The 22260-nt window shown below is 52.4% G+C and overlaps 1 protein-coding gene across 1 annotated transcript in view; it reads left to right on the plus strand.

Moving 5' to 3' along the window:
• Positions 1-22260, plus strand: part of SRRM3 (serine/arginine repetitive matrix 3) — a 166658-nt gene that overhangs the window by 49942 nt on the left and 94456 nt on the right. Inside the window, exon 2 of the mRNA XM_044993365.1 lies at positions 15609-15737. The gene's annotated coding sequence lies outside the window, so the exon portion shown is untranslated. The remainder of the gene's footprint in view (positions 1-15608; positions 15738-22260) is intronic.

Genomic DNA, 22260 nt, shown 5'->3' on the forward strand with positions numbered 1-22260 from the left:
GTTCCTGGTGGGGTGGAAACTCCCTGCCCTTCCCAGTATGGCTCCATAAAGGGACACGCTCTGAGTTCTCCAAGCTTCCTTTGGAGACAACGGGAGTCTTGCCTGAGTGAGGACCTCAGGAATGGCCCCTCTGTTCCTTTCGCCATGAAGTCATTGGCCCACCCCACTGGAGCAGCTGGTCTCCATTGCTTAGGGTGGGCAGGGCCGTGCAATCATTTGTGACACCTGCTGGGGCTTTTGATTTCTCTTGGGCAGTTGGTCGGATGTGTGGTCATGTCCCTTCCCCAGCTTCATTAGCAACCGACGCTAACGCCTGCCTAATTCTCTAATTACTAACCCTCTCCCTTGCCAGCCCTTAGCACCCAAAGGCCAATCAGATTGTGAAGCGTTTGACCTCCGCCGGCCCTGATCCTGGCAGGCCTTTTGCTTTGGATCTGGCTTTGTCCGATTCTCCGAGCAGCTATTTCCAAAGCAGATGAAGAATTAAAGCCAGCTCCAAATGCGGCATCTGTAGAGAGACCCAGGAGCAGCTGAGGCAGCTGCCCTTCATCCAAATAATCCTGCCGTGGTGGCGTGCCAAGGGCGGCTCATGGGGCACCTGTCGGTGGGACGCGACTAGCCGTGCTGAGGAGAACGGACTGACGGGCCACGCCGAGTGTTGCTGGGCTCGGTTCCGAGAGAGACGCAGGGCCCTTGAAGCAGTGGAGTTGGATCTGCTTACGCTGGGCCAGCAGCTCCGCGGGCGTCAATCGGCCTGGCTCCCCTGACGTCCGAAGGGCCAGCGCAGTGGTAGATACCAGGCCCAGGCTGGGAACAGAAAATAGGGCTCCTGGATATTTCTCCCTGAGAGAGAATTCCGCCGGCTGGGCTCTAATTTCCCATGTGGCTCCTCACCTCTCTGAGCCACCCTGTCCTGCGGCCAAGGGCAGTTCCAGCCCCGCTGGCCCCTTCACGCTGCACTCACCGCTCGGAGTTTATGGCGGAGGGTGTTGCCTTGGGCCTCTCCGAGCGCGAGGGCTCAGTCCTGTTCCTCCTCCCCCTCAGCCTTCTCTCTGTCTCCCCCATGCTCGCTCCTCCAGTCTCCCTTTCCCGCCCTCTGTACTTCTGGCTGCATCCCACTGACACTGACTTCTGCGTTTCCTTCCCTTCCCTGGGCCTTGGCTTCATTCCCCGTCTCTCTTACTCCGTCTCTCCCCGCTTTCCCACGGCTCGCTCTCGGAGTGGGCAGCAATTCCCGCTCCTGCACGCACATTCCAGCGGCCGTTCCTTGGGGCTTGAGGCGTCTCACTTTTCCGGCCGTCTCCCCCCAGACTCTGCCGTTCCGACCGGGGTGTGTTTGTGAGAAGCAGCGAGTTCCCAGCCCCAGGCGCCCCGGTCCCCGTCAGCGTCTGGAGATGGGGACGTTGACGTCTGGGTGTCTTTAGCTCGTGTAATTTCATAACGATTTTGGCTGCAGATGGCACGTGTCTGACTCCTCGTTATGTAACGGCGCAAGGGGCTAGGAGCCGTTCTGCTGGGCTATACCGGCTCGCGGGGGAGGAAAACCCGCCTGCTTATGCATCCGCCCGAGCTGCGGCTCGTCTCGTCTCTTGGGCAAACACCCGTCCTTCCAAATGTCAGCGCTCGGCCGAGCCGCTTGGGGAGTTTCAAGGGGGGCTTTCATAGCTGAGATGTGCTGGGAAGAGAGGACATTTCACTGCCCTTCTGTGTCCCTTTTGCGGCAGTCGGGCCCTGACAAGCCCCTCACAAGCCGGGGGGAAGGCGGAGTCCCCCTGCGCTTAACCATAATTCCAGTGATTAGTGATGGCCCTGCTGTAAGCCGGTGCGGGTCCTTCGAAGTCAGCGAAGTGGGGCCTGCTCCCACCAGGCCTGGCTTTGGCCCTGAGGCTTCCCTGCAAGCAGCGGATGACGCATGAGTTGGGGCAGCAGCCTAGGGGTTGGGGCACCGGTCTGGGGGCTGGAAGGCCTGTGTTGTAATCGTCGCTCTGACACTGCGCTTGGGCAGGTCGCCTCCCCTCTGTTTCTCCTTGCCGTGCTTCGTCCGTCTTGCCTCGGCTGTACGGGTAACCCACTGGGCCCTGATCCACCGCGGATGGGAGTGTGTTACAGCCCCAGGCTGCTAGCTCTGGAGCTGTCCAGCATTCTGGGCTCTAATCTCAGCTGCTTTAATAATCGAGGTGGATCCCCTCCTTTTAAGCACCAGGATCGCTGGTGACTAGCCGCCCTGGCAAGGGAACGTATGAAGTACAAGGGAAGCAGGTTTGCAGTGAGACTCCATCCAGCGCTAGCTGCTTTCATGCCAGGCTCTCAAAGGGCTTTAAAACAGCTCATGGTTTAGTGGTTAGAGGCTGAGTCTAGCAACCAGGATTCCCACGCTCTAGTCCCTGCTCTGCCACACACTTGGGGTGTGCCCGTGGGCCAATCACGTCCCTGCTCTGTGCCTCAGTTTCCCCTCTCTGTAACATGGGGATGGTTGTATTTGGGATGCGGTGGAACTTGCTCAGCAAATGCCTTTTAAAAAGGTTTGAACTTGTGAGATGAAAGACCCAGCCATCCCGGCTGTATTCCAGCACCTGTCAGAGCATGGGATCAAAGCCACTAAACCACAGCAACGGGCAGAGGAGGGGCCATCGGACAGCAGTGGTGTGGCTTTTTCCAGCAGCCTCTCATTGCTGGGGATCTTCTGAGTGCGGGAGAAAGAGTCCAACAGGCTGTGATGACTCTGGATCACAGGAGATAGAGATGCGGCGTCTCGTTAGATAACCCAGCGTGTCTGCCTGCCAGCAAAGGGTTAACCCGGCATCGTCCCTTGTCCCGCCCAGCAGAAGTGATATCTCCCATCCTTATAAGTGCTCAGGAAACTACACTGGGCCAGGCCGTCAGCTGGTGTGAATTAGCTCCAGTGTAGGTAAAGCAACTGCACTGACTCGCACCTGCTCCGGCCGGGACCCTGTTGATGTAAATGGTGCAGGAGCAGGCACCAGGAACACAGGAGTGCTGTCTGTAGGACCGTAGATGTCCGACGGCGCAAGTGGGCTGTCCACATTTCAACCCTGGTGTGGCTGGGGGGGGTGGCCACATGGTCGTAGAACCGCCATGATCTCGGCCCAGCGGGATTCCCTGGCTGGCTCCTTACAAAAGCAGCTTTGCCTCTCCTGGAACTGACACCTCCTCATCTATTATTGGGAGTGGATCACATTCGCCCTGATTGAATTGGCCCTGTCAGCACTGGTTCTCCACTTGTGAAGTAACTCCCTTCTCTTCGTATGTCACTATATAATGCCTGCCTCTGTAACATTCACTCCAGGCATCTGAAGAAGTGGGTTTTTTACCCTCAGAAGCTTATGCCCAAATAAATCTGTTAGTCTTCAAGGTGCCACCGGACTCCTCGTTGTCTTTGTGGATACCGACTAACACGGCTACCCCTGATACTTGACTCGATGCACCTGTGTTTCACGGATTTGTCCTGTCCAGGCTGCAAACAAAACCCTGCTAGAACACAGACGCCCCTCACTGTCCCTGGCCTCCATGGGCTAGTGTAGACAGCCCCTAAATAGAGTCATGCTGTTAGGGCTCAATCTGGATCCCATTGAAACCAAGAGGCACTTGCATTGACTCCCATGGGTTGAGCCTGCGAGGACAATTTCAGTGAGGGCTGAGGGTGCAGGATTGGGCCCTTCGAGAGCTTTGGGACTAGAGAGAATAAGCCACGGCCGATTGACAAAGCAGCCTGCTAGCCATCCCTCCTCGCGGGCACCCACCAGCCGTGCATGCCCATGGCGTTTGAGAGGGGCAGTTGAAGCGCTACCCTGGGCAGTGACCGCTCGAGTGCCCCAAGGCCACTGGCCAGGTTTCCATCTCCGAGACACGGAAGACCAGCAAGGCCAGGAGACTGGATACTGGCGGGGAGAGGGCTGGATGGGAAGGATTTGTAGCTGATCTGCTTGAGGCAGCCTCTTACCGTGACCTTTCGAAAGGGGGAATTAACACAGCTCTGTGGAATGTCGCCTGCCGCCGGCATGAATTGAATCAGGCCCGTTAAGGATGAGCATCACCCGAACTGCCACATTTGAGATGTTCTTCCCTTCCCAGCCAAAAGAAATCCAGGAGGATTTATAAGCAAAGTACGAGCCTGGTGCTCTCAGCACTGGGCAGACTGGACTGCTTTCGGGTGCCCCATTGTAACAAGGCCCGTGGGCCAGAGGCAGCTGCAGGGGCTGGCAGACGCATTTTGATCAGGTCCCCTTGTCGGTACCCTGCCCTGTCAGGACAGCCGGATTTTGGCACTGGGATGCCATCCAATCCATGGCAGTGAAGGAGAAGCTTGTGTCCTGCTGCTTACCAGAGCAGATCTTGTCTCATAGACTTATAGACTGAACAGCAGAGGAGCTGAAGGGCTCAATTAAAGGACACACTTGCCTTTCTTTCTGCACATTATGAGATGATTGTGCAACGTAACCAGGGACTGGATAGCAATATTCTGACAGCTTCATAAAACACAACACCGTGTATATTAATGTGACATCCGTCATCTCGAGTGTCCCCAGATGCTTCCGAGAGAATTAGCCCTACAGTCATCCAAGCAGAGGGAGGACAGGAAAGCATCTAGGTGATATTGAAAAGGGCAAGTGATTTTAACAGAGGCACAGGGCCCCACTTAATCTATAGATAAAAACCTTAAATAAGGACATTAATTAATTAACAGATGAGCCTGCACACCCCAAGGCTGATTGGCCACGATTTTTGGGCCTGGATGCTCAGAGATATTTAGGCACCTAACACCCATGGGCCTCAGTGACTAATGATTTCAAGGATGCTCCATCCGGGGTGTCCTAAAGCGGCCCGAGTTTCAGAGGGTGAATGCTCAAGCGCCTTCTGAAATTAAGGCCCTTTCAAAGCATCTCAGATTGGGTGCCCAAAATCACTAGTCATTTTTGGAAACCTTGGCCAATGGGGTGGAGAGTCGATGTCGCTGGGAACCGTGGAATGCCTGAGCAAACAGGGAGAGAAGGTGGGTGTGGTATCTGAAGGGCTGGATGGAGCTGCACCACGGAGCACCATTTATAACTGGCTCCAGAGAAAGAGCGGAAACCAGGAAAGCCGATAGCAGATGGAGACAGATTTGTCCTCCTCCTTTGGAGCTACACTGTGCTGGCTCCTCTTGGGGAAGGGACTTAGGAAACACCAGTTGCAGGAGATGAATTGAGCCCGAATTGGGATTTCAGCTGCGGCAGCGTCTAGAGAAGGGTGGATGCTGGCAATGCTGGGCTGCAGCCGGAACTGAGGAGACTGAAGGTGACAGGGATGCTGTTTGTCTGTCTGATCACCAAACAACAAGCATCATGTTCCTCTTGGTGATCCGTGGATGGGGAGGGGAGAGGATGAGTCTGGAACCCCCGCTGCCAAGCATGTGCATCGTCCTCTGTGGTAATTCGCAGGGAAAACGGGCTGGGCCCTGCGGAGGAAAGGTCCAATAGCTGGAGGAAGCCCAGCCCACTGAGCAAGAGACCTCCAATGCGGGCAGTCCACCTGGGATCTGCATAACAGGGTGAACGGACAGAAAGTGCAAGATCTGAGCCTATCCTGTTGGTCAAGTGCTGGGGAACGGAGGGTACCCCCAGGGAGGCCAGCTTGTGATGAGATGATAGCTAGCCCCTCCCTCTGCGTGGCTGCACTGTACAGAATCACTCTTCTCCCTCTCTGCATTAGATAACCTACCTAGACTATAGCGAGGCAGTAGCCATTCCGTGCAGCTACTTTATACCACGTTCCCCCTGTATCTTAGTGCCGTTATCTATAAACAATCCTGGAGACGTAATGATAATTAGTAATTATTTATTCCTTTGTATTGCAGTAGTGCCGAGCATCCCCGGGTGAAAACCAGGGCCCCAGTGCGCTAGGCACTGTCCAGACCCATAGTGAAAGACAGTCCCTGCCCCCAAAGAGCTTTGCAGCTCCAGCCCTGATTCAGTAAGGTATTTAAGCACCTCCTTTACGGAATTGGGGTCTAAACATACAAAAGAGACAAGGTGGGAGAAAGGCAGTATTGTCTTTATAGTACAGATGGGGAAACTGAGGCACTGAGCAATTAAGTGACTTGGCCAAGATCACACAAGGTGGCTGTGGCAGAGCCTGGCATCTGTCTTGCAAAGGATTTCCATTGCATGACATTAAGCTTCTGTTTCTTAAAGAGAAGGACGCTTCCTCCTTGTAGGACAGGTGGGGTAGGAAGCCTCCGGGAGTGTACAAAGTGTTTTTCAAGAGCTGAATGATGGTCTGTTGTACGCTCTATGCTGCATTAAACTAAAATGACTCTGCAAAATGTCAATCCATTAAATGTGGAATTCACTGGGTATTTAAGCCTAATGGACTAGACAGGATGTGTGTCGGTGGAGACGTGGCAGTATTATCTTGGGTCGTTCGTTTCCTTTATACCCCCATCTGGATCTGGGCCCCTCCCGCACGCGGCTCTCTAACAATCACTCTTTCCCGGCGCTGCCCGTGGCTGCGCGGCGCGTTCGCACGTCTGAAGTTTCAGCTCCGTACCAATTCCCTGGTAGGGGGCCGAGGTCCAATGCATTGATGGCTGCTCTTCCGAGAGCTAAACTAACAGACATCTCGGGGCCTGGCAAACATTCCTCTGTCAACCCAGCTAGTGCTGCCGGAGGTTGAGGCTTGATGCACTCAAAGCATCTGGTCATTTTATTGTGTTCCAGTGATGAGTAATAACTGCTGGAGGCCTGGATCATGTTGCAGGCTCTGTAATGGGGCAAGGGCATCTTTGCAGTAACTGGTATCATAAGTGCCATGCTGTGATGGTCTTGCCAGCCGGCTCTTGTGATTTATTTTCCAGTAGCAGTTGTATTGGGTGCTGTACATACATGTCATAAGAGACATTGTCTAAACACACAAGACAAGGAAGGGGGACCTACGGCCTGGAGAGAGCAAGTGGTTTGCTCACGGTCATTAAAACGACCCACTGCAGGGCTGTGAAGGATGGCGTGGTGGTCAAGGTGCCCTTTCGAGAGCTGCATTCCAATTCCTGGCTCTGCCACAGACTGCCTGTGTGACCTTGGGCAAGTCACTTAGCGGCTGCCTGCCTCATTTTCCTCCACGTGTACAATGGAGATAACAGCTCTGCTCTGCCTCCCAGCAGGGCTGTGAAGATAAATACATTCAAGAGTGTGAAGTTTTCAGATCCTATGGTGCCTTAGATCTCCTGAGCCCCGGTCACGTGCTTTCTCCCCCAGACCATGGCTGTAAGAGCTGGCATTGCTTGAGTGACTGCAGTGGTGGGGATCAGCTGAGTAATACTTCTCTGCTCTCCTCTGGGATGGAAAAAGCCTGACTGATCCTGAAGAGATGATACCTCTCCCACCCTGGGCCTGGGTATCGCCCAGCTCTCTAGGAAACAAGAATGGTGATTTGTGAAAAATGGGGCGGTTTTGGCCTTTGGTTTTTTGCCACATCAGGGCAAAAACCAAGACTCTGCAACATTTTTCACCAAAAAATGAGAGAGAGAGAGTGCCCAGAACTCCCATGGCAGGCCTGATTCAGAGCTGGTTCTCCCATGTCCCTGGTGAGTGCCCCAACCACCAGGCTCTGGCTCAGTGAATATTTAATTATTGGAACAGCTCCAGCAGGAGGCAGCCCAACCCAGTGGTAGCCAATTGCTGCTTGGCTGGGGCTCTCCCACATGACCTGCAGGCCCAGCTTCAAGTTATGCTGCTCCAGCTCAGGGGTAGCAGGGACTTGAACCTAGGTCTCCCACATCCAAGCTGATTGGCTCTGGGAGGGGGCTTGCCCTCTGGGTTTGATCATAAATTCCTGGTCCTGACAGACCCTCCTGGCAACAGGTGTCCTAGATTCGTAGATTGCAAGGCCAAAAGGGGCCATTGGGATCATCTCGTCTGATCCCCTATAGAGCACAGGCCAGAGAACTGCCCCCCAAATAATTCCTAGAGCAAATTGATACATGGCTGTGAAAAGTTTCAGTTCTGATGAGCTGAATAAAAAATGTTTGATCCCAAAATCCCCCTTGATCTTTAGAGACCAGCCATAGCCCTGTATTTTGGGGGAGCTGAACCCATGGCCAAATGTATTGCGTGCTGCCTGGTGGTTCAATGCCCGCTCTGTAAGCCATTCCCCTAGGGATAGGGGGCTCATTCTGAGCCCGCGCCGTTTATGGCTGCATTCTGCCGTGATTGTCGCTGCGGGGATTGCGACCATTCAGTTTTCTGTGTAGCTGCTCCCTGGCTATTTATAGCAGCATTGCATTCACGGTGGTTTTATGTTCCATTGTTTTCATGTCTGCACCTAAACCTTCAGTGCAATGGTTGCTGTTATTACCTATTATTATTATTACTCATGTCTGGGTATGTTTTCCCCTATTGTCCTAAACTGCCTATAAAAATCCAACAGAGCCTTTCAAACAAGAGAAGAAGGAAACACAGAAATACCGGCACAGAACGACGTCGGTGACGCTGCCCCTCCCACAGCCCAAATGCAGGGCTCTGGCGGCAAAAGAAACCATTGGTAAATGACATTGCAGTAGTGCCTAGAAGACCCAAGTGAAATTAGAGCCCCCACTGTGTGAGGTGCTGCATAAACACAGAGTAAGAGACAGCCCCTGTCCCGAAGAGCGTACAGTCTATGCAAATGAACGGCTGGAGGGAACAGGGACGGCTCCAGGCACCAGCGCACCAAGCACGTGCCTGGGGCTGCAAGCTGTGGGGCGGGGGGCGGCCTGCCGGTTGCCATGAGGGCAGCAGTCAGGCTGCCATCAGCGGCATGCCTGCAGGAGGTCTGCTGGTCCCGCAGCTTCAGTGGTAATTCGGCAGCGGTTACGCTGAAGGCGCGGGACCGGCGGACCTCCCGCAGGCATGCTGCTGAATCCGCATTATCGGCGGACCTCCCGCTGGCCTGCCGCCGAATCCGCATTACCGGCGGACCTCCCGCTGGCATGCTGCCGAATCTGCATTACCGGCGGACCTCCCGCTGGCCTGCCGCCGAATCCGCATTACCGGCGGACCTCCCGCTGGCATGCTGCCGAATCCGCATTACCGGCGGACCTCCCGCTGGCATGCCGCCGAATCCGCATTACCGGCGGACCTCCCGCTGGCCTGCCGCCGAATCCGCATTACCGGCGGACCTCCCGCTGGCATGCCGCCGAATCCGCATTACCGGCGGACCTCCCGCTGGCATGCCGCCGAATCCGCATTACCAACGGACGTCCTGCAGACAAGCCGCCTAATCCGCATTACCAGCGGACCTCCCGCCGGCATGCCGCCGAGTCCGCATTACCGGCGGACCTCCCGCAGGCATGCTGCCGAATCCGCATTACCGGCGGACCTCCCGCTGGCATGCCGCCGAATCCGCATTACCGGCGGACCTCCCGCAGGCATGCTGCCGAATCCGCATTACCGGCGGACCTCCCGCTGGCCTGCCGCCGAATCCGCATTACCGGCGGACCTCCCGCAGGCATGCTGCCGAATCCGCATTACCGGCGGACCTCCCGCAGGCATGCTGCCGAATCCGCATTACCGGCGGACCTCCCGCTGGCCTGCCGCCGAATCCGCATTACCAACGGACGTCCTGCAGACAAGCCACCAAATCCGCATTACCGGCGGACCTCCCGCTGGCCTGCCGCCGAATCCGCATTACCGGCGGACCTCCCGCAGGCATGCTGCCGAATCCGCATTACCGGCGGACCTCCCGCAGGCATGCTGCCGAATCCGCATTACCGGCGGACCTCCCGCTGGCCTGCCGCCGAATCCGCATTACCAACGGACGTCCTGCAGACAAGCCGCCAAATCCGCATTACCGGCGGACCTCCCGCAGGCATGCCGCCGAATCCGCATTACCAGCGGACCTCCCGCTGGCATGCCGCCGAATCCGCATTACCAGCGGACCTCCCGCAGGCATGCTGCCGAATCCGCATTACCAGCGGACCTCCCGCAGGCATGCTGCCGAATCCGCATTACCGGCGGACCTCCCGCTGGCCTGCCGCCGAATCCGCATTACCAACGGACGTCCTGCAGACAAGCCGCCAAATCCGCATTACCGGCGGACCTCCCGCAGGCATGCCGCCGAATCCGCATTACCAGCGGACCTCCCGCTGGCATGCCGCCGAATCCGCATTACCAGCGGACCTCCCGCAGGCATGCTGCCGAATCCGCATTACTGGCGGACGTCCTGCAGGCAAGCCATCAAATCCGCATTACTGGCGGACCTCCCGCCGGCATGCCGCCGAATCCGCATTACCAGCGGACCTCCCGCAGGCATGCTGCCGAATCCGCATTACTGGCGGACGTCCTGCAGGCAAGCCATCAAATCCGCATTACCGGCGGACGTCCTGCAGGCAAGCCATCAAATCCGCATTACTGGCGGACCTCCCGCAGGCGTGTCGCCGGAAGCCGCCTTACCACCGTGCTTGGGGCGGCAAAATACATAGAGCCGCCCCTGGGAGAGAAAACCGAGTGGCAGTGACTAGAAATGGTAGAAACTGGAATTTCTGTCCTGTGGGAAAAGGGCGATTTCAAAATTTGTTTCATCCTGAATTGGGAAGAAAAGTCAAAATCTTGAAATATTTTGTGGAATGAAACAGTCCAAAAATATTTTCTTATGATTTTATCATTTCCAATTTTGTTATAAAGTCAATCCACAGCGTTTAGATTATTTCCCACAGAAATGTTGGCAGTGTCGCTGGGTTCCCATGGAACGGGCGTGCCCTGGCCCAAAGCTGCTTCACTGGAAAATTTTCAACCAGCTGTAGCTGTGACTCAGCCCGAGGTCGCCCGGCAGTTCAGTGGCAGAGGCAGGACCAGACCCCAGCTCTCCATGTTGAGTGGTTTATCCACTGAACCCCACTGGCTCTCGACGCTGCTACTTGACATCAAGAGGCAAGTCCATCCCTGGGGTGATCCCTGGATGTCACCAAACTTACACTGGGGGGGTTTGGCCCCCACCCACCAGCCTGGTTATTGGATGGCCCAGGGGGCGCGAGCTGGTTATTTCAGTCCCGTTCCCGCTGGGCAGTTTGTAGATTGATAGATGTGAAGGCCAGGAAGGACCATTATGATGATTTAGGCTGCCTTCCTGCATAGCATGGCCCACAGACCTCCGCCCATGGACCTCCGCCCAGCGACCCCTGCAGCGGGAGGGGAGCGGGCGAGGTGGCTGCACATCAGGGCTGAGATGCGGTGGCCTTGTTTGCTGCTGGGGGTGGGAAACATGAGCTGTGTCTGCCCAGGTCCAACCAGTGTAAAACACTCAGGTTCATTGCCGGTAGGAAAAACCTCCCATCGGTTAAGAATAGCCGCTCTCCCGCCTGTCACCTCTAGCGCCTGGACAGCAAGGGAGAGTGCAAAGGGCCGGAGCCTCTGGCACCGTGAATCGACATAGCTCCATTGAAATAATCATCTCCACTGAAGTCATAGGAGCTATGTGGACTTACACCACTGAGGATCTGGCCTGTCTGAGGGTTATAGCCCTTATGGTATGTCCACACTGCAGCGTAAGCCCAGGGTTCGAACTCGGGCTCAAGCCTAACCCCCTTACGTCTACACACAAATTGCACTAACCCAGGACTCGGTCCCAGGACCCCACGGGGGGTGGAGGGTATGAGCCTGAATCAAGCTGGGACCCAGGGTTCAAGCTCTATTGCTCTGCAGTGTAGACATAGCCGCATTGGAGTCCTCCCAAAGTATCCCACAGGCCGACTTCCTTTGTCCTCCGGACAGTCAAGTTTTCCCAAACTGCTCCATGAACAAAGGGCTACAGCGGCCACCTTTTGGGAGAGCGCTGAGAAGTCTGGGAGACGAGTGGCTGGACTTGGGCCCGCATAATGCAATGTAGACGCTGGAGCCCCAGGCTGGGACCCAGGGCTCAACAATCCCTAACTGAGTGTAGACGCTCAAGCCTTATGTTAACAAACCCAGGGTCTGCTAACTCGCCTTCTACCAACCCTGGGCTTACACTGCCGGTAACCTGAGGCTGGCCCGTGTCAGCTGACTCAGGCTAGGGGGCTGTTTAATTGCAGTGTAGACATTCAGGCTCAGGCTGGAGTCCGGCTCTGGCACCCCACATCGGATCCCAGGGCTCAAGCTCCAACCTGAGCCCGAGGGTCTACACAGCAATATTAGAGCCCCATAACCCCGTGAGTCCAAGTCAGCTGATATGGGCCAACCACGGCTGTTTAATTGCAGTGTAGACGTACCCTCAGAGACCTAGGCAAACCCCGGCAAGCATCAAATCAAACCCTCTATTAAAGGCATAAGTGTGTGTGTGTGTGTGTGTGTGTGTGTGTGTGTCACATCATGTCCCGACGTCTCCCTTGCCTTCCAGCCGAGTGACGGTTGCGTTCTGTAGGCGCCGTGCGAGCCAGATGTTGATGAACATCTGAACTGGCTTTAGGACTGGCTGCCCTAAATGTTAATCAGCACAATTTGGTTCACTCGGCTGCTCTCCTAAGCTGTGGCCGGCTTTCTGTTGAAAGGAGGGCGGGTCTGTGTTTGGAATTAGCTGCCACGCTGCTTTGCTAACGGGATTTGGGCTCGTGACTTCCTGGAACTGGTTTTCCACGCTCCCTCTGGCGTGGGTTTTTAAGGAGACTGGGTAAGGAGGTGCGATTTCCCAGTGATTTAATGCGCGACTGGCCTCTTACGTACAGAGACGTGGTGTCTTTATTTTAAAAACCGGGCAGTTATAGGAAGGATCTGGGGCTTAAAACTATACATGCTAATGAGAGTGAGGCTGGAAATTGGTACAGTGCAGTGTCCACTCCTCAACCCATTCCTGGCCGCCGGCTCCCCCATCCGCTGCTCTTTCAGACTTGGGCTCTGCCATGACCCCTCAGTCCCAGCCCAACCCACAGCCCCTGCTAGCCCATTCCTGGCCTCTGCACATACACCTAGTTCTGCCAACGCCCCTCGATCCCCCACTAGCACAGCTCCACTCGAGCATAGGCTGCCAGCTCTCATGCTCTGCACAAAGAGGGAACGAAGCACAAGCCACCAATCTCCTGTCCCCTCCGGCCATCTAGGGCCGTATTTGGATCCCAGCCTGTCCAGCTAGAAGCCTGGTGTCTGGGCCCACAACCATGTTGATCAGAGAAAGTGAGGCCCTGGTGAAAGCCCCATTCAATTGCAGGAATGACCCACCAGCGCAGCCCTGAGCGATCTCCATCCTCCCTGCTACGAGGCAGGGATCCACCAGCCCCCCAGCTCGTGCTGCAGTGTGTAAGGTGGCACCTGTCCGGGACAGCTCCGGGAGCCGAGCAATGCCAGGCCCTCCCCGGCCCCGGCCATCTCTTCTCCCGGCAGGTTCCCAAGGCGTTTAGACCATCTCTCTTGCTTACACCCGCCAGTTGCTCCAACGCCTGCCGCCGTGTCTGGATGTCTGGTGTCGCTGGAAGGTTGAAAGCCACCCCGGTCCCATAGGAGCGCACGGCCTGGGCAAGTCGCCCTGTCACTGCGTTACATGATTTGACTGGCGCTAAACCAGCCCCGGCTGCATTGCTGAGCTGGGAGGAGCACAGTCGTTTGACTGCGCGTTCCCCTCAGGCTAGATTAGCCAAGACGGACGAAATTAGAGATGCCGTCCAGAGCACAGGCAAGTGCCCCAGCCATTGGGTCTAGGCCAGGTCTGCAGTCTGCGTGTAGGCAGCTTTGCTGGCTCTGTTGCCCTTGGACTTTCTGTGCAAGGACGTGCAAAGGGCGGGGAGGGAGAGGGATGCTTGCAGAGCTCCTCGGGAGATGGGCCAGTGGTGAGGAGTCGAAGTGGGGTTTGGGGTGGAGGCTGACAGCTTGCGACCCCTCATGTAATAACCTCATGTCCCCCTGAGGGGTCCCAACCCCCAGTTTGAGAACCCCTGCTTTAGACACATAAAAACCATGACCTGAAAATGGTCACGGTTTCAAGCTTTTCCCTTCAACCATGAGGGCTAAAAAACTTTTTATTACTGACACCCGAGAGTCTCATGTAATCCCCTGACTCTAGGGGCTGGGGCTTTAAGAAAAGCCCCAAAGATTGCCAGTCTCTTGATTAAAAACCCTCCATACCAGTGGGAGCAACGGATTCACCAGCTAACCCTTGAGCGGCTTCCCAGCGGACTGGGTTTTTGTTACTGGCTTTTCTCTGACGGGAATGTCAATATGAAAAGAAGCAGGCACCTTCCCTTATGCCGGCGCTAGCCTGGCTTACTAACACCAGCCACAGCAAGATCTCTAGGCACTTTGCAGGCCACCAAACTGCTCACTAACCCCCGTGAATCAGGCCAGGACACGTTATCTCCATTTTACAGAGGAGGAAACTGAGGCACAGGCAGATTTCACCACATAGCCAAGGTCACCCTGTGAATCAGGGACAAAGCCAGGACTCTCCATTTTAGGTGGTCGTTGACACCAGTGCCATGTGAGAACAATGTGGATGTAAAACTCTACCGGATCAGATGGCAGAATTTGGCCTCCACTTTGCATGGTTGTGAATGAGGGTGTAATGGGATGTGGGGTGCAGGAATATCTAAAGAAACATAAAAGAAAGCCATTATTTGTCAGGGTTTTTTTTTAATTCTCATGATTTTTAAGTCAGTTTCATGATTTTGGGGGGCTTGGCTCATGATTTATCGGATACTTGGGGTTGGCAGTGTTTCTAGGGGGACTGCTTACGTGAGTATTCAGCAACGTGACCAAATGGGTCCCAAGCTAGCCCAAAATAAACAGACCAGAGGTGCAAACAGAACCTGTAGTTTAACGGCTACCCCTGGGCTATGATACACAGACTCTGAGGCTTGTTTGGACTTCTCAATGGATCCATTTCCCGTGACACACGGACACCCCTGCGTGTGGTAGAACTTTGGCCTCCCACACTAAAAATTAATCCATGCGATTTTCAGATGATAAATTTTAAAAAAAAGTTGGTGGATTTGGAGGAGAAACAGCCGATCTTGGTTCAGGAAGGCCCCGTTTGCAACACAGACACCTGGCAGGAAGACAAGGCTGGGCTAATGAACAAGGCATCCAACATTATTATAGCTGGGGTGGAAATCACCTGCTGTGATTAATGCTGCTGCTTGGGATTCAAAACACGTTTAACCCACTGTGAAACTGACAACTAAGAAAGTTCTCCTCCGCTGGGGCTGGGTGGAAGGAGAGGGGAAGATCTGACCCCCAGTCTGGAAGATGAGGATTGCCTGTAACTGGGCAGCAATGGGATGACGATCTATATTACTATCTCATGGCCTTTCCTTCCAGAAGCTGAAATGGGATGTTGGCTTCCAGGCTGTGCTATGGGGGACTGGACCTTTAAGGGCTGAGCTTCCCAGCCAGAGAGGCTGGACGAGATGCCTTGAGGCTCTGGTTGTTAGGCACAGCTGGTTGTAAGTGGACGCAGAATAAAGCAGATCTCTGGCAAGTGCCTTCAGCACGGAGTGATCCCTGAGCAGCACACGGGCCTCGCTTCTACCTTCTAATCATTGGCAGGCGGCTGCACTGGAGGAAGGGCTGGCCGCTGACATGGAGAACGGGCAGTCGGAGGGTGATGAGTGGGGGAAAAGGAGAATTCCAGCCGCTTTGGGATTAACAGGGATCTCCTCTCTGCCTTTCTCCCAGGCATTGAAGCCAGCAGTGCTGGACCGGTCAGGCTTCCAGAGGAAAAGTTTGCTGCGGGCAAGAAGGTCGCGAACTGAGCTGGCTAGGACCGGAGCCGTGCAGCGGCCGATGGGCCGTGCCCTCTGAGAGGTGAGCCTGGGCCTGGGCGGTCGTAGGGTGGGTGTGTTGTTGTATCTTACTAGGGTGGTTCTTCGGCTGCACCGAAGTCAAGTGAAATTTAGCCCCTGACATCAGTGGGGCCCGGATTTCACCGCAGGTCTCTGGAGAGGTCTGTCCGCCCTGTCCCTTGTAAAACACTGATCAGAACTCAGCCCGTAGCAGGAATGGAGAAAGCTGGGCTTGTGGTCGAAGAGCGAGGCTGGGCCTCTGGAGATGTAGGGTCATTGCAGTTCACGAACTCCTTGTGTGTCCTCAGGCATGTTGCTTAGTCTCGCAGTTCCCGTCTGTAAAAAGGGGTAATAATCTTCCCTGTGTTAATTGAGAGTGTAAATTCGTTGGGGCAGGGAGTGTTTCAATGTATACGTACAGCACCTAGCGCTGCAGGGAGCTGCGCTTGTTTAGGGGTATTGAGTTGGTACTATAAGGTGAGGAATGATGATAACCTGTCAACACTTCATTCCTCACCGGGACACCCGTCCCCCCAGTGTCTCATGACCCTGTGCTGCGTTGCGCCAGGGAGCTGCGCTCTTCTGTACATCTCACTTAACACTGTTTTGCCCCCATCACGGCCTTGCTGCATCTCAAATCCAGGCAGTGCCTCAGCAGTAAATATCCCCTTTGAGCAGATTTACTCTCCTATCGATCTGTTTTTTCATTCGAGTAGATTATCTGAAGTTTTGAATAAGGAATGGCTCTGCTGTCCTCTCCCGAGGCTGGAGAGAAATATGGCTTCAGCCTAGGGCATCCCTGACCGCCGCTTTCCAGGGCTGCAGCGAGGGTTCTCAGTGACACTGGATTTGAGTTCCGGTGGAACGAATTGAATTGGAAATGCCCCTGGGAGTCAGAAAAGGTGCAGTGCCTGGGCGGAAGGGGATGGGGTCGGGGGGGAAAGGCATGAATGGACAGGGATTGGATCGGAGGTGCATTTCTAAAAGCAATGGAGCAGCAGAACTGGCTGGGAAATGGTTGTTCCATCCCACGAGAGTTTTTGAGATTTTGAAATATTTCCCCATCCTGAATCACGATGAAACATCAAAATCTCAACATTTTTCCGGCACTGGTGCCCTGAAAGAAACTCTGCATCGGTTCAGTCAAATCATTTGGTCTTGATAATGTCAAAATGTTTTGTTCTGATTTCGAACCTTCATGAGGTTTTTTAAACTTTTCAAAAAGTATTTAATTGCAAACTAAAAAGTTGTGTCCGACCAAAAAATGAAACTTTTTGTTTAAAAAAAGGTCAAAATGTTTCAACCATTTCTGAACGTTTCCTTTTTAAAAAAACATTTTTGAATTGATACGTTTATGGAGGGGACGGTATGAGACCAGCTACATCCCATTGTAGGCAGTGTGTGACTGCTGGCAGCAAGTATCTCCAATGGCTGGTGACGGGACACTAGATGGGGAGGGCTTTGAGTTACGACAGAGAATTCTTCCCCAGGTGTCTGGCTGGTGGGTCTCGCCCACATGCTCAGGGTCTAACTGATCACCGTATTTGGGATTGGGAAGGAATTTTCCCCCAGGTCAGATTGGCAGAGGCCCTGGAGTTTTTTCACCTTCCTCTGCAGCATGGGGCACGGGTCACTTGCTGATTTAAACTAGTGTAAATAGTGAGTGCTCTGTAATTTGAAGTGTTTAAACCATGCTTTGAGGATTCAGTAACCCAGCCAGAGGTTCGGGGTCTATCACAGGAGTGGGTGGGTGAGGATCTGTGGCCTGCGATGTGCAGGAGGGTCAGAGTAGATCATCATGATGGTCCCTTCTGACCTTAAAGTCTAGGAGTCTATTTGTCAAAACTGATCCTTTTCCATGAACAGTTTCAACTAATCGGCATCCCCCAGCGAAAATATGTTTAGTCTGAAAATTCCTGACCCGCTCTAGGGAGAAATTCTCCCCTCCACTGCTAAAGCCCCAGGCAGAATCCCCCCCGGTGGAGGCACTGCCTATGCCAACCAGAAGCGCCCCTACGTTGCCAGCTGCCATTGTAAACTTTGGCACATCGGGTGAGCTAGTGTGAGAGGGGTATTGCCAGAGTCCCAGAGGCAGCTCTTGGGAGACGAGTGCAACTTAGAGCAACCCCTGGCTATTCTAACTGACGCTGCCCCTCATCCCATCAAACACTGCGGGATTCCCCTCTGCTCCCTAGAGCCAGAGATTTCAAGGCCAGAAGGGACCGTTCTGATCATCTGTTCTGACCCACTGCAGAATAGCAGCTGGAGAATTTCAGGCCGCGGTGACGGCGGTTACACCTGTGATCCCCAGTCAAGGATGAGGCCCCGCTGTGCTGGGTGCTGCATGGACAAATAGCACAGAAGACAGTCCTTGCCCAGGAAAGCTTGCTGGCAAGGGGTCAGAAATGTTGGGCTGGAAGGGACCTCAAGAGGTCATCTAATCCCACCCCCTGCCCGCAGGATGAAGTATATGATCAGACACATGGGGAAGGGGTGAATGGGAAGATGTGGTAACAAAATGAACAGAGTTTCACAGAAGAACAGACGTCTCCTTGATCCTTTATATATAAACCTAAACCAGCCCCGCACAGCCTCAGTTATCTGAGCCTAATTTAACCCTGATTCCCTCTTATCTGAAACAGGGTCACGCCTGCCCACGTCTGTGAATTGCATTGAACCTTCGCTCAATTATCCAACACCTCCGTTAGCCAGAGTTGTCCACTGTGGCATCTGGGGCAATCAAAGCAGTGCTGTGTTCATGCCCATGAGCTCCTGCGCGCAGCGCTACCCTGCCAGCATTAAAATAAACAACGGCGCAGATTTGCCAACTAATGGTTATCACATTGATCCTGCAGGAAGGGGCTTCCTAGCTGGCTCTGGCTGCCCGCTGAGTGGATAAGTGCTGCCCCGTAACCAGATATAGGCATAATCTCGTCTGACACTGCCAGTCCAGTGCCGGAGTATCTGTGCTCTTACAACGGACAGTGCTAGCCCCATAACTGCTCTGGGACACACGTTCAGCAGAACTTCTCCTGGATCACAAACGCCAACATCTGGCTGAAATACACCGAAATGCCCCATCAGCTCTGGTGCCCACACAATGTCCTTTGGCCAGAACCTTGCAGTTTTCTCCTCCGTTTCCTCAAACCCGCTCTGGAAAAATCCCCAACCTGTCTTTGACAGATAGGCCCCAATCCCCTCCCCCAAGCCACATTAGAAATTCCTTCAGCTCTTGTTGGAGTGGTTCTCATCCCGCCTACCAAAGTACTCCACCGGAGCGCTTTCAGCTCACGGCTCCCCCAAACTGCCTTCCGATAATGCAGCCTCCGTACTCAGCCATTACCGGAAGGGAAGGCATAGGGTAGTTTTATACCATTCAGATTACAACCCCTTTACTCATATCAGGGAGCACTTCCTAAAGTGATTTGCATCTATCTATCTATCTATCTCTCCCCATACGTCCCATCTATCTATCTATCTATCTATCTATCTATCTATCTATCTATCTATCTATCTATCTATCTATCTATCTATCTATCTATCTATCTATCTATCTATCTATCTATCTATCCCCATACATCCTATCTATCTATCTATCTATCTATCTATCTATCTATCTATCTATCTATCTATCTATCCCCATACATCCCATCTATCTATCTATCTATCTATCTATCTATCTATCTATCCCCATACATCCCATCTATCTATCTATCTATCTATCTATCTATCTATCCCCATACATCCCATCTATCTATCTATCTATCTATCTATCTATCTATCTATCTATCTATCCCCATACGTCCCATCTATCTATCTATCTATCTATCTATCTATCTATCTATCTATCTATCTATCTATCCCCATACATCCCATCTATCTATCTATCTATCTATCTCTCCCCATACGTCCCATCTATCTATCTATCTATCTATCTATCTATCTATCTATCTATCTATCTATCTATCTATCCCCATACGTCCCATCTATCTATCTATCTATCCCCATACGTCCCATCTATCTATCTATCTATCCCCATACATCCCATCTATCTATCTATCTATCTATCTATCTCTCCCCATACGTCCCATCTATCTATCTATCTATCTATCTATCTATCTATCTATCTATCCCCATACGTCCCATCTATCTATCTATCTCTCCCCATACGTCCCATCTATCTATCTATCTATCTATCTATCCCCATACATCCCATCTATCTATCTATCTATCTATCTCTCCCCATACGTCCCATCTATCTATCTATCTATCTATCTATCTATCTATCTATCTATCTATCTATCTATCCCCATACGTCCCATCTATCTATCTATCTATCCCCATACGTCCCATCTATCTATCTATCTATCTATCTCTCCCCATACGTCCCATCTATCTATCTATCTATCTCTCCCCATACGTCCCATCTATCTATCTATCTATCTATCTATCTATCTATCCCCATACGTCCCATCTATCTATCTATCTATCTATCTATCTATCTATCTATCTATCTATCTATCCCCATACATCCCATCTATCTATCTATCTATCTATCTATCTATCTGTCTCCATGTGTCTCGAGCTAGCAAGCTATCCCTATGTTTCCCCTTCCATCTATCTACCTGGTTATCCCCATATGTCCCCATCTAGCCAGCTAGTATGAAAAATAATATGGAAATATCATCTGAATTATTTTACTGCTCTGAATCTCCATCTCCTGTTCTCTCACTGTTTGTGGTAAATAATAACATAATAGTCTAAATTTCTTTGGGCAGAGGCGCTATGCAAAGTAGAACACGGTACTACGGAGTAGCATCAATATTTCATAATCAGATTTCAAAGCACATTACCAAGTGGGTACGTAGCCTTAGGCTTGACATGGGAATTAATTCAGGGAAGTCCGAAGGCCTGTGTTTTGCAGGAGGCCAGACCAGATGATCACAGTGGGCCTGTCAGGCTTCAGAATCTGAGTTGTTCCCATTTTACTGATAAGATAACTGAGGCTAAGAGAGGGGAAGTGACCAGGCCAAGGTGCCACAGTGAGTCAGGGCATGGCCAGGGCCATATTCCATGTCTCTTGAATCCTAGTCCCTGGCTTGTTGTTATTTGTATTCCAGCAGTAAGCAGAGGCCTCAGCTGAGACTGGGGGCCCACGGCGTTAGGTGCTGTACGTAAACAATCCTGCAGTCTAAAAAGACAAGGCGGGTGCAGGGTGGGAGAAAGGAAATGCTACTAACCCCATTTTACTAATGCAAAAGTAAGTAAGAACATTTTCAAAAGCCTTGAAATGACCGAGGAGCCTAAGTGCCATTTTCAAAAATGAGCCGAAGTTGCACTTAAAGTCAATGGGACTTAGCCTCCTGGGGGCCAGATTTTCAAAGGTATTTAGGTGCCTAAAGATGCAGATAGACTCTTAATGGGGTATTCAAACCCCTGAGGCACCTAATTCCACTTGAAATCTTTTGGAAATGGGACTTATGCTCCTAAGTCACTTGGGGTCAAATTTTCAAGAGCGCCCAAGTGATTTGCCCAGGGTCACAGAGGAATCTTTGGCCAAGTCCCAAATTGAATCCATATCTCCCGAATCCCCATCCAGTGCACAGAATGCACAAACACCCTACCCTATTCCTGGTCAGAAACTTTGCAACGGAAAATGCCGATTTGACAATTGCATGAGTACACATGGAGCTCAAATTTCACAGGAAACGGTTGAAGTGTTTTGAACAATGAGGTGAGGAATATGGATTCAGTTAGGGGCTTGGCCAGAGGGTCCTTTATGCAAGTCACTTATTGTAAGATTTTCAAAAACTCCTAAGTGACTTAGGAGCCTACACCCTATTTTCCAAAGATTTTAATGGGAGTTAGGTGCCACGGGGCTTTGAAACCGCACTGGGCATCTGTCTGGCTCTTTCTAATATACTTAAAAGTCAAAACATCCCCCTATTCTCTGCCTGTGGCACACAACTGGTTAGTCTCTGGTGGGCTCTTGTCTAATACGTTAGTTCACTGTATGGAGACTTGATTTTTATTTACCTTTTTCATTTAGACGGATAATATCAATGTTTATTTTAAGCACTTATTTTTATTTTTATCACTTTAAAATTTCCCAGTTGCAGGAACTTATGGGGGATCAGACACTGGGGGCGGAGAGACGTGTTAATGGCAGTAGATATTAACATTCCGAAAGCTGACGCTTTATGACTATTAAAATGTAAATTGTTAACATCCACCTGTCAAAATATACAAAGTAAATATCCTTAAATCAAAGCGGGATACCTTCTCAAGCCGCATTTCTCTTTACTTTGTAAATTGCGATGATTATGGATGGAAATGTTTTGTCCTGGGTTTGTGTGTGTAGGGTGAAACACATTTACCGACATTTCCTGATAACCGTCGAATCTTTCCAAGCCTAACTATAGGCTATGGGGTTGAAATGCAGGCCTAACCGGGCTGGGCGTAGTGGCCTGTGATATACAGGAGGTCAGACCAGATGATCTGATGGACTCTTCTGCCCTTCTCCCACGTGGAAATTCTGAATTTTG

This window comes from Mauremys mutica, chromosome 19 (assembly GCF_020497125.1).
Source record: "Mauremys mutica isolate MM-2020 ecotype Southern chromosome 19, ASM2049712v1, whole genome shotgun sequence".
Lineage (NCBI taxonomy): Eukaryota > Metazoa > Chordata > Testudines > Geoemydidae > Mauremys > Mauremys mutica.